This window comes from Phocoena phocoena, chromosome 4, assembly GCF_963924675.1.
Source record: "Phocoena phocoena chromosome 4, mPhoPho1.1, whole genome shotgun sequence".
NCBI classification, from domain to species: domain Eukaryota; kingdom Metazoa; phylum Chordata; class Mammalia; order Artiodactyla; family Phocoenidae; genus Phocoena; species Phocoena phocoena.
This window is the reverse complement of record NC_089222.1, coordinates 7,146,655-7,163,068: the sequence shown is the minus strand read 5'-3', so window position 1 is coordinate 7,163,068 and position 16,414 is coordinate 7,146,655.

The window sequence follows — 16,414 nt, the reverse complement described above, 5'->3', positions numbered from 1 at the left end:
AAACTTCTAGAAAATAACTATCCTTGCATTCTGGACTTAATCACTGTTCAATATCTTCAACCCTAGTAGTCTGACTTTTGCCCCACTTTTACACTGAAATGATTCTTGCCGAAGTCCCCAACAAATTCCTTGTTGCCACGTACAATACCAGTCCCCTCCCTTCAGAAGTAGCTCTGAATCAAAGGTCCAACCAGAAACACAAGAACCATGCCAGGTGTTTCAAATGGAGGGGATTTAATACAAGATAACCATTGCAAAAAAGGAAGAATTAAAATAACCTCAAATCTGCTTGGAGTATTAATTTTAAAAGGGGGACTAGAATGGCACAAGGTGAAGCTAGAAAAATATTCAGAGAACTGATGCAGAGGCTTGTAGGCTATGTTTAGGAGTTTGAGTGTCTGAAGGGCTAAGGGACCAAGAACAGGAGGCATGTTAGTATAGGTAGTAACTCCAGCAAACTTTAACCATCCCTAGAGTAAGGATGTTTTCCTAGTGCAAGTTTTTATCATCTCTTGTTTGGGTTCTAGCATCAGTCTGCTAGTTGGTCTCATTGGGTTCCATATCTTTTCTATGCTATAGCTTGAGTGATCGCCTTAATATGCAGATCCAATCACATCATTTTTTCTTCCTGCTACCCCTACTGGACCCTGTAAGCTTTTCTCTGCTTACATTTACAGCCCCATTTCCTAACATTTCCTTCCCTCTTTGGAGGTCACCACTTTGATAAAACCAAATTAATTCCATTTCCTGCTTTCTCTTTTCTCTTGGCCTTGGTGCTTGCTGTTTCTTTCGAGTGGCACACTCCACCTCTCCTTTGCTTCACTACTCACTCTGATCCTTACCTGAATACTTCTACTCATACTCCAGATCTCAGAAGATATGGTCCTTCATCCAAGATGACATCCTTGACTCCTGGTACCCACACATCTCAGGCTATCATAAGAGAAAGCATTCTCTAGCTTAGTACCTGCTCTCATTACCCTACTCTAAAATGTAAGCTCTTGTCAGTTTCTTCCTTAGCACAATATTTGACACATAATACGTGTTCAATAAATATTTTTGAATAAATAAATGGATAAACCATTGAATGGAGACATGTGGCTAGAGACATGGATGACTTCCCTAACATCCTTTAATGTCTTTGCTCTTTTCACTTTTATATATTGCTTCAACACAGATTGCTCATATTTTAGTCCATCCTATCTTCTTGGGTATAACACATGCATTGCAAAAAGGCATGTTCAATTCAAGTTATTCTCAGTATTCTTCTTCTGAGTAATCAATAGAGAGTATAAAAGGCCAATGGGGGATTTATAACTTTCTGGATGATTATGTCCCCCAATGTGTGGCTCTTGGCTTAATGTTACAGATGATTAGAAGGAGATTTTATTCACTTTTGCAGTTCTCCCAGCGCCTGGGGACTTAGTTGGTGTCCCACAGCTGTTTGGTGAATAAAATAAGCTAACGCCTAATGAATGAAAATTTGTGCTCTAAGAAATAATACTGTAAATTTCAAGCAAGAATCACTTTCTTAAAGGAAAGATCAATTTCAACCTGAGAAAGCAGGTCATTGGGTTTGGAAGTTGTTGCAAGATCATTTTCTTAAAGGAAAGATCAATTTCAACCTGAGAAAGCAGGTCATTGGGTTTGGAAGTTGTTGCAATTGCTCTGTGAAAGAACAAGAATGCTGGGCTTATGCAATTGCCCTGAAAAACCAATGACTCTTTGCAAACGTTGATGAGCACTGCAAACTATTTGCTTCTTGCATCTTGGAGGCTTAAACCAAACAAATTAACAAGGAAAATATCCTTTCTATAAGAGTTCTATTTCTATTATTTCTTCCATTTTTTAAAACCTGATTTAAAAAATTATGACACAATAGGCATTTCTTAAGAAGTCTCTCTCCCCATGAAAGTATAAAATGTGAAATTGAGAAGGGGCCTTGAGAATTCTCTTGTTCAATCCACCCTCCAACTTCATGACTTTATACTTATAGATAAGCAAATTGGTGCCCAGAAAAGCCAGGTAACTTTCCCAAAGCAACACAGTTCTTGTAACTCTACTGGGACTCCAACTTAAGTTTCCATGAATAAAATAAGAGCAATAACTACCCTACACTGATAACTTACCCTGTATTTGGAAGTAACTAAGCATTGTAGCATTTGGGTCTCCTTTCAACAAACGTAATTATTCAGACAAAGACAGACTTTAACCTAAATTTCTGCCAAGATATATTGGCATACACCAGGTAGATGATGAACATAACTTTTAGCTGTGAGATTGAAGTGAAAAGGGTAAACTAAAACTAGTGTGTAAAACAAACTGCTAGAGCTACTTTGTCTCCTTACCCTTAGAACCCCTAAATATAGTGACACATTTCTAGATAATTCCATTTAGCCTTTTCCTTGAATGCCTGCTGAAGGGAAACAAAGTGGGTGGGTGGGTGGGGGAAGCAGAATTCATGGGAAGCTTGAAACAATGTGAAAAAGTAACCTAGGATAGTAAATTTGAGGGAGGTGTAAGTGCAAAGCAATACCCAATGAAGTGGTTATGTGTATTCTAGCTATTTTTATTTCTATCCATTTTTTCCGTAAGGACTAGCATATGGTATCTGTAGCGGACTCTCAGGATGTTCCCCTGCTAAAACTGTTCATCCTTTAACCCTCCCCCGTCAGTCAGGCAGCCACAAATATGCAGTGAAGTCAAGATCAAATGCGCTTATTAGCATCTCCATTTACTGCCATTCAAAACATTTGCAAAAAAACACCCACCTTATTCCCTGCCCACCCTGGTGTCGCTGCACACTGCACACTGGTGCCAAAGGCAAAGATCAAGCTGAAAACTTCCTTTGAGGCCCCTCCATTCAACCAGCTTTCTGAGTGACGATGCCGGCACCTGGGAGGGACATCTCAGTTCCAGGGGAGGGTTAAAGGATGCTGTGCAGGAAGCCAGGCTTCCATGGCAGAGCCAGGCAGCCTGAACTCCCCTAGAGGGTGAATGCTTCCCTTTATGAAGCGCAGCTGATGGGGCTAACGCAGCAAGGCAGCTGCCCTGAGCATTTCCACGCCTGCAACCACACGGAGCTCAAATCCATGTTTTTAATTCCCCCACTCTAATTATGATGGATTGGAAGAAGATTCAAAGCACTCTCCCTTTTTCAGAAAAGATTTGGAGGTCATCAATGGTCACCACTATTTCCAGAAAACAGTAAACTTAGGTAAATCCCACTAAGGACAAGTAGTGGGGCTTATCCTTGGCAGAGACGTTAGTACCTTTGTGTAAGATAGACCTCAAACACTCTTCATTTTCTGATAAAAAGAAATCGTTTATAGATCAGATAGGTTTTATTAGCCAACATTAGAATGGGTATTATAGAAGATAATAGTAAAAAATGATGTGTGTTGATGTGTGATCTCTCTCTCAAAAAGAGATCACACCTTCTAGGAAAAAGAGGCCGGTATGTAATATTTGGTGACATTGATTGAATAATTAGACACACTTTTATTTGCTCATACAAGACCTCTCAGGGGATTTCTGAATGTCAAAATATATAAATCTCCCCTCACTAATCAAAACTTGAATAAATCAGCTTTGGCTTAGCAGTCACCTTAGATGTAAACTACACAGACTTGTAACTGGAAACCTTTTCTCCTTTTTTTTTTTTTTTTGGGGGGGGTGCATGACTGCCCCCTGGGGCCTGTGGAATCTCAGAAAAAGACCTGCTCACACAGGCCCAGAGTCAGAGACATGTAAAACAAAGATGGTCCTCTGTCCTGCTCCCTAAGTGATGTTAATCTATGAGTTTTGTAATGATTTTGATTGGCTATGAGATTTAGGAGTTGAAATGATCAATTTGATACTGTCCAATTCAAGAAGTCTTTATTAAGCACTGATTATGTTCCTCTGCTATCTATGATAATATTTAAGACAGGAATCTTGCCCTCAAACATTTCTCAAGTTCCTTGATAATTCAAAATGCATTTGAAATAGTTACAAAACAATAGGAAATAGCCATAAGTGGTGAAAACAGAAAGTACACGAAGTCAGGAGGTGAAAAAAATAGTAAAGAAAAGGCCAGAGCTGTTAGAAGGACTCGATTTAAAATCAGACTAGGGCTGAGATCTTGAAGAATGAATGAAGTCTCAATAAGTGAAGAAAGGGAGGGAGAGATTCAGTGATGAAGGCAAGTTTTGCCAAATAAATGGGCCTAGCAGGGTAGAGAATCATCTGCAGAGAATATTGCTTTGTTAGTAGTCGTGGAGATAGAGTTGGGTACGTAATGTGGGCCTGTTCACAGGGAGACAAAAATGAGTTCTTACGTAACTGAGGCTCAAACACTATTATTTTGAGAAGAATAACTCTAGAGTTTCTTTGAAATTGTTTTTAACCCATTAGAACATATTTTTCTCTTGGGTACTCTCAGTGCCTTCTTGAGGTTGAAATGTGTGGAGAGTTCTCCAAAGTTTTATTGAAAAGTTGCCCAAATTCTGATCTTCTTGGACTTATTCTGCTCTCCTTTTTCAACCCCTACTTTCATTCCAGGGGTGGTTTCCTCTCAAGGAGTCTGTAGCCCATGCAGATAAAATTTGGCTCTATTCTGCCACTTTACTGAAAATTCACTGTTTCTATTCGAGCTCCAGTTCTTGAGGATACCTAAAGCATAAGCAGGATGAGAAGTCATATTTGAATTAGAGCCAGATGGGGACTTCTTTGGTGGTGCAGTGGTTAAGAATTCACCTGCCAATGCAGGGGACACGGGTTCAATCCCTGGTTCAGGAAGATCCCACATGCCATGGAGCAGCTAAGCCCATGTGCCACAACTACTGAGCCTGTGCTCTAGAGCCCATGAGCCACAACTACTGAGCCTGTGTGTCACAACTACCGAAGCCCATGCACTCTAGGGCCCATGTGCCACAACTACTGAGCCCACGGGCTGCAACTACTGAAGCCCGTGTAACTAGAGCTTGTGCTCCGCAGCAAGATAAGCCACCGCAATGCAATGAAGAGTAGCCCCTGCTCGCAGCAACTAGAGAAAGCCTGCACGCAGCAAAGAAGACCCGACGCAGCCAAAAGAACAAATAAATAAAATAAAAAACATTAAAAAAAAAGAATTAGAGCCAGATGAAAACCTCAAGAATAACTAGCTATTCTCCATGATTAAAGCACTGTTTCCAGAGGACTTTGGTCTGAATGCAAACATGTTCCTCCATTCAGTGAACATTTATTGACTGCTTCTCTGAACCTTGCACTATGCCAGAGGGGCTAAAGCACAAACCCACAGGCAACTAACAATGCTGAACACCTAGTTTTTCCCCTGGACCGCATCCATCACAGAGGTGCACAGTTGAGCATTGGCTTCAGAGAATAGGACTTGAAGTCTGTAGGTGTGATTTATGAATAGTTGATAAAGGTCTCCTGCCAAAATGAGATTAGCCAGGAAGGGATTATAGGATTGGTGGATATGGTCTTACAAGATCAACCCAGGGTATTTGGGCAGTAGAGAAGTGACACCTAAAGAAATATATTCCTGGTTGCATGTTTGACCTCAGGCCGAGTCTGCATACTGTACCAAAAGGAGATAATACATTCTTTTTTACATCTGGTTCACACCCAGCTGCAGACGGTGCACACATACATCCTGAACATTCCAGAGTACTGTCTCTGCCAATAGAATTTGTAAACATTACATTTTTAGAGATTAAGAGGTCCTAAAATTACAAGCAGCTGGCAGGATGTTGGGAGTTTCTGTGCATGCTGAAGACAGTCTACCCTTGTCTGGGAGAACAAAATCACGCAAAGGAGAGTGTCATGAAAAAGGGAAAGAAAAAACTTCCTTTCCTTCTGGATTATCCTTGCCAGAAAGGGAATATCAAAATCATTTCAGCTGGCTGACAAAGGGTGAAATATCCCAGACAGGGAGCTGCATGGCTCAAAGTTTGCAGCCAAGTTTTTTTCTTCCCCACCGGGCCCCCATGGAAACGCTTACATCTTAGTCACATACTGGATGAATGAAATGAACAAATAGTCTGCTGTTTAGAGCTGGGGTGGTAGTGATCTTCTACTTTGGAAGACAGTCAAGGACTAATTAGGCATGAATCTCTCCCTGTCAAGTTTTGACAATCTGGAAATTCAGTGGCAGCACGAGGAGAGATCTGCCAACAGAGGGGCTTTTGGGCAGAGAGGACTGTTTTCAAGGCTGAGAGCCTTACGAATTTAAGTATCTGTTATTGTTTGTCCTATCACTTGCTTCTTGCAGCTCTTACATTATTGCTATTAAAATCTGTCTGATGATCAGATTCATTGGGGGAATACTTTTCCTAAAATGTGTGTGTGTTGTCAACCTCCACTGTAGATTTTGTGAATAAGAATTTCTCAGGGAGGTTATCAATAACCTACAGTTTCAAAAATATTGCCCACATATTTCTAATGATCATCCAAGTTTTGCATTGACAATCTGAGATGATGAGACTTTAACTGGAGGGGTCACCTACTCAAGGGTAGAGCCATGGAAAAGGAAATGCTTTTCTGTTGCTGTATGCATACCTGGCAGATGCTAGAGCAAAGGAGAAAGTTAGTCCTCTCTTATTTTCTTGAGAGTGCCAGTAATCCAGCCACACACCTCTTGAAAGAACCATTGGTTACAACAGATACTCTTAGTAAAACTGCTAGACCTAGATGAATGGTCCTCCCTTTGCCAACAAACAGCAGAACTCCATCCTAGATCATAGTTAGAAGGGAACATCTTCCACCAGAAACACTGCAGTTGGCAGACTGTTGCATACACAGGTGGAAATGTCATTTGGTTAATGTTTTTAACATATTTTTTGCAGTGTTATTAAGAAATAATTGCCTTACATTATTGTATAGTTTAAGGTGTAAGATATAAACATTCGATTTACATATATTGTAAAATGATTACCACAATAGGTTTAGGTCACATTCATCATCTCATATAGATACAATATTAACGTTTTTCCTATATATCATACAGCAGCGTTAACTGTATACAATGTTGTACATTATAACCCTAGTACTTATTGATCTTATAACTGAAAGTTTGTACCTTTTAACCAGTTTCCTTCAAATCCCTCTTCCCCCAAAGCTTGCCTCAAATCTGATCTCTTTTGTTGTGAATTTGATGTGGGGGTTTTGTTTGTTTCTTTTTCAGATTCCACATATAGGTGAATGACAATAGTAAGTTCTTACCTATAAATAATTACTTTAAACATAAGTGGACAAAATTTTCCAATCAAAAGACACAGATGACTGAATGGATAAAACAAATAAGATTCAATGATATGCTAAAAGAGACTCACTTTAAGCTTAAAGGCACACATAGACTGAGAGTGAAGGGATGGAAAAAGACATTTCTTACTTTGTTCTAGACTTTTGACAATTTGATTATGTTGTGTCTTAGTGTAGACCTATTCAGATTCAACCTACGTGCTATCCTTTGGGCCTCATGGATCTGGATGTTCATTTCTCTCCCCAGGTTCAGGAAGTTTTCAGCCATTATTGCTTTAAACATACTTTCTGTCTCTTTCTGTTTCTCTTCTTTTGGAATTCCCATAATACTAATATTGTTTCTTTTCATTGTGTCCTATAAGTCCTATACGCTTTCTTCACTTTTAAATTTATTTTTGCTCCTCTGACTGTATAATTTACAATGTCTTATCCTCCAGGTCACTGTTCCTTCTACATGGTCGAGTCTACTTTTGAAAATGTGTAATGAACTCTTCATTTCAGTTATTATGTTTTTTAACTTTAGAATTGCTCTTTGGGTTATTTTGATGGTGTTCATTTCTTTGTTGAACTTATTTTTGTTCATGCATTATTTTCCTAATTTCATTTAGTTGTCTATATCTGTGCTCTTGCAATTTGCTATACTTTCTTAAAAGGATTGTCCTGAATTCTTGGTCTGACAGGTCATAGATCTTTTTAACTTTAGAATCAGTTATTGGCCCTTTATTAGTTTTCTTTGGTAGTGTCATATTTATCTGATTTTTTGTGATCCTGATTCCTTATGATGGTATCTGCACAGCTGAGTAAGTGGTCTCTTCTCCCAGACTTTCAGGTTCAGTTCAGTTTGGGTTCTAGGCAGGTAGAGACTCCTATTATGGTATCTTTTGGGGTGAGGCAAATATTTGAGCTCTGAAGTCTGGGATGGAGGGTGTGTGCTGGCTGAGAACAGCTGCATGAGACTGCTGGCTTGGTTTCCTACACAAGTGATGCTGTAGGATGGGCTCTGTGATTACCTTGACTCTCTGGTCACTGTTTTAGACAGTTGGGGCTGTGTACTCTATTCAGAAGTAGATTGGACTATGAATTATTTTCCCTGCCCTGGAAGGGCAGAAGAATGGGATCTTGGGCCTGTATGGCTTGTGTTTGACCAACTATATCAGGCAAGAGTGTGCACTGAATTTCCTGGTCAGGCGAAGTCACTGGTTTTACTCTGCAAATGGGGAAAGCCATGGGCTGTGCTCTCTTTTCAAGTGTCACTGTAAGCAGGGCTGTTGGATAGGCTGTACCACTTCCTACATGGTTTGCTTAAGTATCTTGGTCAAGCAGGCTGAAGGCTGCATTCAGCAATGAGCAGGGGTACAAATTAGTTTCCCTGTGTGTGTGCAGTGATGGAAGCAACTCTAAGCTAATAAAAGTCTTTTTGATGTTGTCATAACTCAAGCCACCTTGCACCCCATGTTTCTTGGCTGAGTAGGACCACTGGCTTTGCTCTTCAGACCATCAACCCTACCTTCTCCCCTCTTCACTTGAGTGTTGCTGATTAATACAGCTTCCAGTGTTCTTTCCTTGTCTTTCCTTGTTCTTTCCTTGTCTTTCTGACAAGGAATTCTTGTCAGATGAGGCTCAGAGACACTCTCCACAACAGGTTGGGCTGCATCTTAGTTCCCTTACCTTGGCTGGATGGGGAAGGGCCACTCCAGGTCTCTCCCGATTTTTTCCAAACAGGCTTCTGGTTGGAGGAGCTGCAGCTACCCTCAGCTTGAGCTATGACTCGGTCCCCCTGCCTGGACATAGCAAGGGAACCCTCTACCCCCAGTACTGGTTTTGCTCTGGAGGTGACAAACTCTGCCTACCCACCTCTCAGTTGGAGTATTGCTGGTTACACAGCTTCCAGACACTCTTACCAGCCCTTTTGGTCCAATGGGGTCCCCCTGATCAAAGTGGGTTGAGTTATGTTTCAGTTCACGTGCTTGGGCAAGATAGGGAGAGGTCAATTGTCTTCAGTCAGGCTTTCTTATTGGAAGGGGCTGGGAGCTAACCTTTGCCTTGGCTATGAATGATTCCCCCTGCCTGAGTGCAGTAGTGGAATCCTCCACACCCAATACTGGCTTTGCTTTCTGAGTTGATAAGCTTCACCTGCCAGGCTCTCAGGTTGAGTGTTGCTGGGCTATACAGCTTCCTGGTGCTCCGGCCAGACCCTCTATCCACACGGGGAAGTAGATACTCTCTCCACAGTGAGTGGGGCTATGGCATGGGGAAGCCAGGCTCTAGGGCCAGCAAAACTGTTTGAGGACCAGTGTCAGGCAGATCTGCACCTCAGTGAGTTCCCTGGTTAGAGTGTGCCACCGACTTGATTCTCTAGATGAACAAAGTCGCTGGTTGTTATCACTACTTGAGCACTGCAGGTATGAATTTGGTTTGGTAAGATTTGTGTGCTGGTTGTTACAAGTCCTTTCCCCATCTGTATCAGAGTCTGATTCCAGTAGATGAGCCCACAGATTCCCCTGTCATTACTGTTAAGCAAAACCAGAGTAGGGGCTCCCATGGAGTGACACAATGCTGGGGGTGCTGGGGGTCTCCCTGGGCTCTCTTTACCCACTGGAAGAACCAGAGCCTCATGGGGGACTGCTCAGCATGGATTGCATGACCTGGAGTGGGGCAATGTGGTCAGTGTGTAGTCACTTCTCTTACTCTTTTAATGCAATTTGTTTTGTCTCTGTGGTGCAAGGGTTTGCTTCATCCTCACCTCTGTGTTCTAGGATTCTCTCAGCAGGTCAGGAATAGTTGTTAGTTGTTCTTCTTGTGAAGGGAAGTGAATCACGAGCAATCTATGTTGCTGTCTTGGTGACTTCATCCTCCTCATAACATTTAAATCTGTAGACTTTGTGTAAAGCAGATTATCCTCCATGATGTTCACAGACTTCATCCAATCAGGCCCTAAGAACAAAGCCTTAGATCCCCAAAAGGAAGGTATTATGCCTCCGGACTGTAACCTAGAAATTCTGCCTAATTTTCCAGCTTTCAGACTCAAAACTGCAATACTGTAGGGAAGGAAAAATAATTTTCCCTGTACCATTCTAGGTTCTTGGCTGAGAGCCCCTAGTAATAAAAGACAGATTAACAGGAGAAAAACAAACAGAAGTTTAATAACATGTATTCCTCTTGCATACATGAGAGATACCTAAGAAAACCGAATAACTCTCTAAAATGGCCCAAGCCACCACCTTAAATACCATCTTCAGCTAAAGACAAAAGATGTTGGGGAGGGGGCAGCCACTTATGGGAGGATATCCAGCAAAGCACAGCAAATGAGGGTATGGTTTTTATGCAAACTTAACACAGTACCTTCTCTATTGATAAAATTCTAGCGATTTGGTCTTCCTCCTCTTCCTGGCACTGGAAGAGGAGACACCCTTAAAAAGGGAGATTCTCATTATATATGTAAATGTCTCTTACAGAAGAGTAACTTCTCAATTTTCAGAGATTTCCTATGCTTGCTGTTTCTTAAAAGTAATCAATAAAGACTTTGGCAATCCAGAACCAAGTTGATAGATGCTCCATATCTCATTGAACAAGTCTCTCAGTCCTGAGAGTAGGTCACTCCAGTTAAGCAGTGTGTCTCTCATTTCAGGAAGTAGTCTTGCAGGTGAGCTTTCCAGTTTAGGCCTCTATGATGTGAGCAATGAGGAATAAGAGGCATTTCCATGGAAACAAAAGAAAGAGAAAAGTTAATTGTTGGGACAGGATATATACCTAATCTGAGTCCTGATGACAGCCAGTCCAGAAGATTTCTAGATGTTAGGATCAGACCATCTTTTGATGTCTCTGATGATGTTATCATGTGTTCAGGTAAACTTTCTGAGTGGCCCACATAGCAACAGGCATGAGGATTGTCCAAAAATGAGCTAATGGGATGATATCTCTGAAGTTTATATCAAGCCACTCCCATTCAATTGGCAAGGCTTCAGGGAAAAGGGCAGTTTTTGTTCTTAGTGATTCCAAGACAAAAGGATGGGAGAAAATAGGAAATGTTAGTTTGGAGATTCATAGCCAGATGTTCAAGGAAACTAGAATTCAGTATCCAGTCCAGTTTACAGGTAGAAAACAAAACTTCAAAGACAGCACGAGAATCTAATATCTACAAATGGGCAAACACAATTTTTCTCTCTACAATGACCCCCATTTCTACCAAATTTGTTTGCAAATTATGTCTAGTTTCAATAAACTTGACCTGGTTATTTACATAAGCACGGCAAGAATAGCTATCAACCATATAGGCTCTTTTTAAAAAAATTTTATTGGGATATAATTGATTTACAATGTTGTATTAGTTTCAGGTGTACGACAAAGTGACTTTGTTTTTCCCTTAGAGTGCTATAAGTTTCTTACCCAGTCCAGTTTTATGATCTTAAAATTTTCAGAAACCTGTATTCTAGGGTCCTTTCTATGAATCTCTCTGAACATGAATCACTTTTGCAAAAATATCTGACTAAAACAAAACATCTGTAAATAACAAAAACATTTTAAAATGCCTATGGTTAAAATATGATTAGAGTTTATTACAATGCAATTGACAAAGAAATTTGCTTATTTCTGTGACACACATTTCAAGATAATAAATAGAATTATGACTGATAACATTATACCAGGATGTATATGAATTTTAGGTATTCCATCCAATTTCTGGAACACGTAATATATACCAATAAAAATACAATGTAAAGAAAGCTTAGTATTACTTCTTATTTGACAATGATTTCCATATAATTCAATAAAGCAAATAAACCTAATCAGTTAATCTCTCTCTCTCTTTTTTTTAATAAGAAGAGAGAACAAATCTTTTGAGATGTCCTAGGGGCCCTATGGAAAATCCCAAAGTTAATTCTGTATCAACAAGAATTTATTTAAAATTTGATTTTGGAAGTTTGTCAAAAATATCAACAGTTTTGGGCACTTCACCAAAAATGATCACACATCATTATAAAACAATATTTAATGACAATAAGTTTTCAAAGGAAAATACAAAAGGTTACATAGTTGTGAGAGGAATTTAGCTCTTAATATTGACTCAGTTTTCTTAAATCGTCAAAGATCTGATAATAAATACAACACAAAGCACAGGAAATTACTTTGATAAAACAAAAATGTTTTGCTTTTTAGACAGATTACTTCAAAGGTAAAGAAAAACCTTTTATCATCATTTTTCAAGAGCAGAGCAATAGTCCAATAAAACTTTGTTATTGTAGCATATTTTAAAAATCAAGTTTTAGTTTTACAGAAGTACACTATTGATATTAAAGCTTATTTTAAAAAACTTATAATAAATTCATTCATTTTTTGTCAACTTGATCACACAGGAAAGATTCTCTCTCCCTCTCTCTCTCTCTTTCTTTCTCTCTCCCCCGACCCCAGCATATTTAGTTTGTCTTTTATTCTCCTCTTTTCCATTCTGAAATAACTAGTTTTACTGTAGGACAAAATTACTTTCATTTCACTTAACAAAAATACATTTCCAAATCTCATACCTTTTCTTACCCCCAAACATATTCTGCTTTCCTGGCAGGCAGAGTTGCTTCACTTATTACTTCTAGTAGTTTTAATTACATATACTAATTAGAATTACTAACCCTTAAGCAAAATAGATGAAGGGAATTAAGAGGTACAAACTACCAGTTATAAAATAAATAACAGGCATGTAATGTACAGCAAAGGGAATATAGTCAATAATAATACAATAATTTTTATGGTATGTAATCTATAAAAATATCAAACCACTACATTATACACCTATAGTAATATAATATTGTAAGTAACTATACCTGAATAATATAAAAAAGAATTATTAATCCCTAAAACCTTTAATTTCTAGTGGAAACTAAGAAGCAGTTGTGAACTGTTACACCAACATTCTTTATATTTGAAATTTGTAGATATATTTCATAATTTCTAGAAACCTATGTTTCTTCATAGTACAACCTTTCAGTGTGGCCCAGGACATGTTTACTAAAAATCCACATATCCTTAGTTCCTCTATAATAAAAAGCCAAACGTAGATACACCTATGTTCAGTAATGTTTCATTATTTTATCTAATTTGGAAATGACCTAGATATCCAATGAATCTCCATCATTTAATTTAACTTAACTTAGCAAAACTCTAAAGTTTCAAGTTATCAAAGAGATTTGGAAAACTTTTTAAGTAGATATACCATAAAACATAATCATTTGTTGAAAAGTTTACATACAAAACCTTATTCCACTTACATCTGTCTAAATCGCTTGCTTCCAAAAATTATGCTTAGAATACTCATGAAAACTTTATCAGATACTAGACAAGGTCAACCATCATCCCAAGCTATCTTTCTCTCTGACAAATTTTGTAACAGAGATAATGATACCAAGCAGGATCCTGCGGGCTCCCAAGCACAAAAGCATTTCTGTGTCCCCCATTTCTTTTTTCTTTTTGCAGTACGCGGGCCTCTCACTGTTGTGGCCTCTCCCATTGCAGAGCACAGGCTCCGGACGCACAGGATCAGTGGCCATGGCTCACGGGCCATGGCTCACGGGCCCCGCCGCTTCCGTGACATGTGGGATCCTCCCAGACCAGGGCACGAACCCGTGTCCGCTGCATTGGCAGGCGGACTCTCAACCACTGCGCCACCAGGGAAGCTCTGTGCCCCATTTCTTGATTACAGGAAATAGGCTTCATTCAGCCTCCACGACCTTCCCTGAGTTCTAAAGGGCAGGTTCAAACAGTTGTTAATCAGGGAAGGGAGGGGATGCAGAGACAAAGGAGGAGCAGCCAGACACAATAGTGCAGCCTTGGAGCAGGGTCCTGGTTCCCCCTCAAGGGATACACATAGCAATATCTTTGAGCTGTTTTGCAGACACTGAAACCCCCACCAGGTGAGAGAAGTTAACTGTCTGCTGCCCACAAGCATGTAGACCCCAGACCAGTTGGAACCGGGTTGATGATGCTGACTCCCAATGACCTCGCCACTAACCAATCAGAAGAATGTCCATGAGCTTATCACGCCCACTATGACCCATTACTATGAAACTCCTCACTACCTCCTCCAGGTCGGGACACAAAGTTTGGAGGGCACTAGCCCACTGTGGCCCCTTTTGCCTGGCAAAGCAATAAAGCTATTCTTTTCCACTTCACCCAAAACTCTGTCTCTGAGAAGTAATTCAGTGTTGAGGTACAGAGACTGGATTCAGCTTCAATAACATGAATTTATCTGACTAGTAAACCCAGATAGAATAAAAGTTGTGTGTCTGCATTATATTTAGTGCTAGTAGCTATGAAATGTCTATTTAAATTAAACCAACAAACTTAAGCTTTATATATCAAAGATCATCTCAGATGACATTAACTTGAAAAATATTTGGGTTAGCTTCTATATTTCTGAGCTTAGAAATACTTAATTTAATATGTGCTTGTTTTTAAGACAATTACATAGAGGTTTTTGCAAGTTAATGTTGGCAATACCATCCAAAAGTAGAAAAGTATCATATGTACATAACATACAAATATAGACACAGACAGTCATTCAGATAGATGCAAATAGAGACCTTATAAGTATCATTCCAAAATTTTAGTCATGAATCAGGTACAATAATACAAAACTCACTAGTTTATATATGTTAACAGTTGGGTCCAAATTGTGTTTCTGGCATTTTACCCACACAGATGGCCAAAACTTTTTTCTTAATGATTGTTGAGAAGACACAAGATTTTTCATTAGCCCAATTCCCAAAAAGCTCTTTTATTTTTCTCATGAGAATCATTTCCCTAAAGTTTACATTTGAAAGAAGTGACTCTTAGGTCCCAGAGAAAATGGGATAGAAAATCTATATCAAAAAGGCACAAAAATAGTATCCAAGTTTTCTCCTAGGAGTTTTTAGGGTATATTTGCAAATAATCAGAGGTCTAGAATAATTACTATTTAAATGTTTCCTTCCCTTTCTTAAGTGCAAGGCAATTCTGTTTACAACGTCCTGATACTTTACGAGCATTGAGAGGAACAGGAAAGGGTTTGGGATTGGTAAAAGGATAGGTGGGCTTTACTTCTACAGCTACATTTATGATTTTGTAAAGATTTGTAAGAAAATACAGATGCTTTTAATTCCTCAAGTAATTGGGTTGCAGCCTGAATGATATCAAGGGACTGACTTGCCCATCCAACTACATTATCTTCAACTTGCTTCTTTATATCAAGGAGAAGACTTTCAACTAAAGTGGAAATCAAAAGATTTCTATGTTCTAGAGCTTCAGGGTTTAATGAGGTATGGCTTTAAAACATCTGTATAAAGCACGCAGCAGAGACCTTCGAATGCTCTCCTCTTTCTGACTGTACAATTCAACCTCAGACCAATTCACCTTAGGGGAAAAGTCTCTACTATTCCTTCAGTCAGTCCTGAACATTGTTTTTTCAGGTGATCCATTTTCTGATCATTTGTAGGAAGGCCTGGGAGAAATTATAGTCATCTGTTTCCTCTTTAAGGGAGGTCCCCAGGGGGCTGTCTGGCTTGTCTGATAAGTATAGTACAAACATGGGCAGAAAGAACATTCCTTAGAGGCAGTAAATGTCCCTGTAAGTGGGGATCCCTGTGAGTTGTGAATGGCCATTGATTTAGGAGCTCTTCTCTACATTTAGAGACTATAGTGGAGACAAAAAGGGCTTTCTAATTTCATCTTGTTAAGGGAATCTCTAAGGTTAGCTACCATACTCCTTAGTGTCTTCTTTTCAATTTAATTTTTCCATAGGTGCAAGTAAGACAGTTGTTTAGGATAAGAATTCTCTAAATTTTTTTTCAAATATAGATGTATTTCCAATTCAAAGGTTCCAACATCTGGCCATTGATGAGTAGGATCTTATATTAATCTCAGTATTGATTCAAAACACTAAGCCTTTTTATGGCTTAACCATGGATGCAAGAGGTATCCCAAAAGATGCAGCTTACACAAGATCCAGAAAGTTCACTCACAAAGTTAACCTGTAAGAGCAAAGACTTTCATTGTCACAGGCAGCAAGAATGGTGCCGTGGAAATAGTGCCCCCAGTTTCCCATGAGAACATGAGAAGACAGTGTTTCTGGTTTCCCACAGGAACATGAGGCACCTCCAGTTACAGTACCACTAATCTGTGGCACCAGGCAGGTGCTACTGGA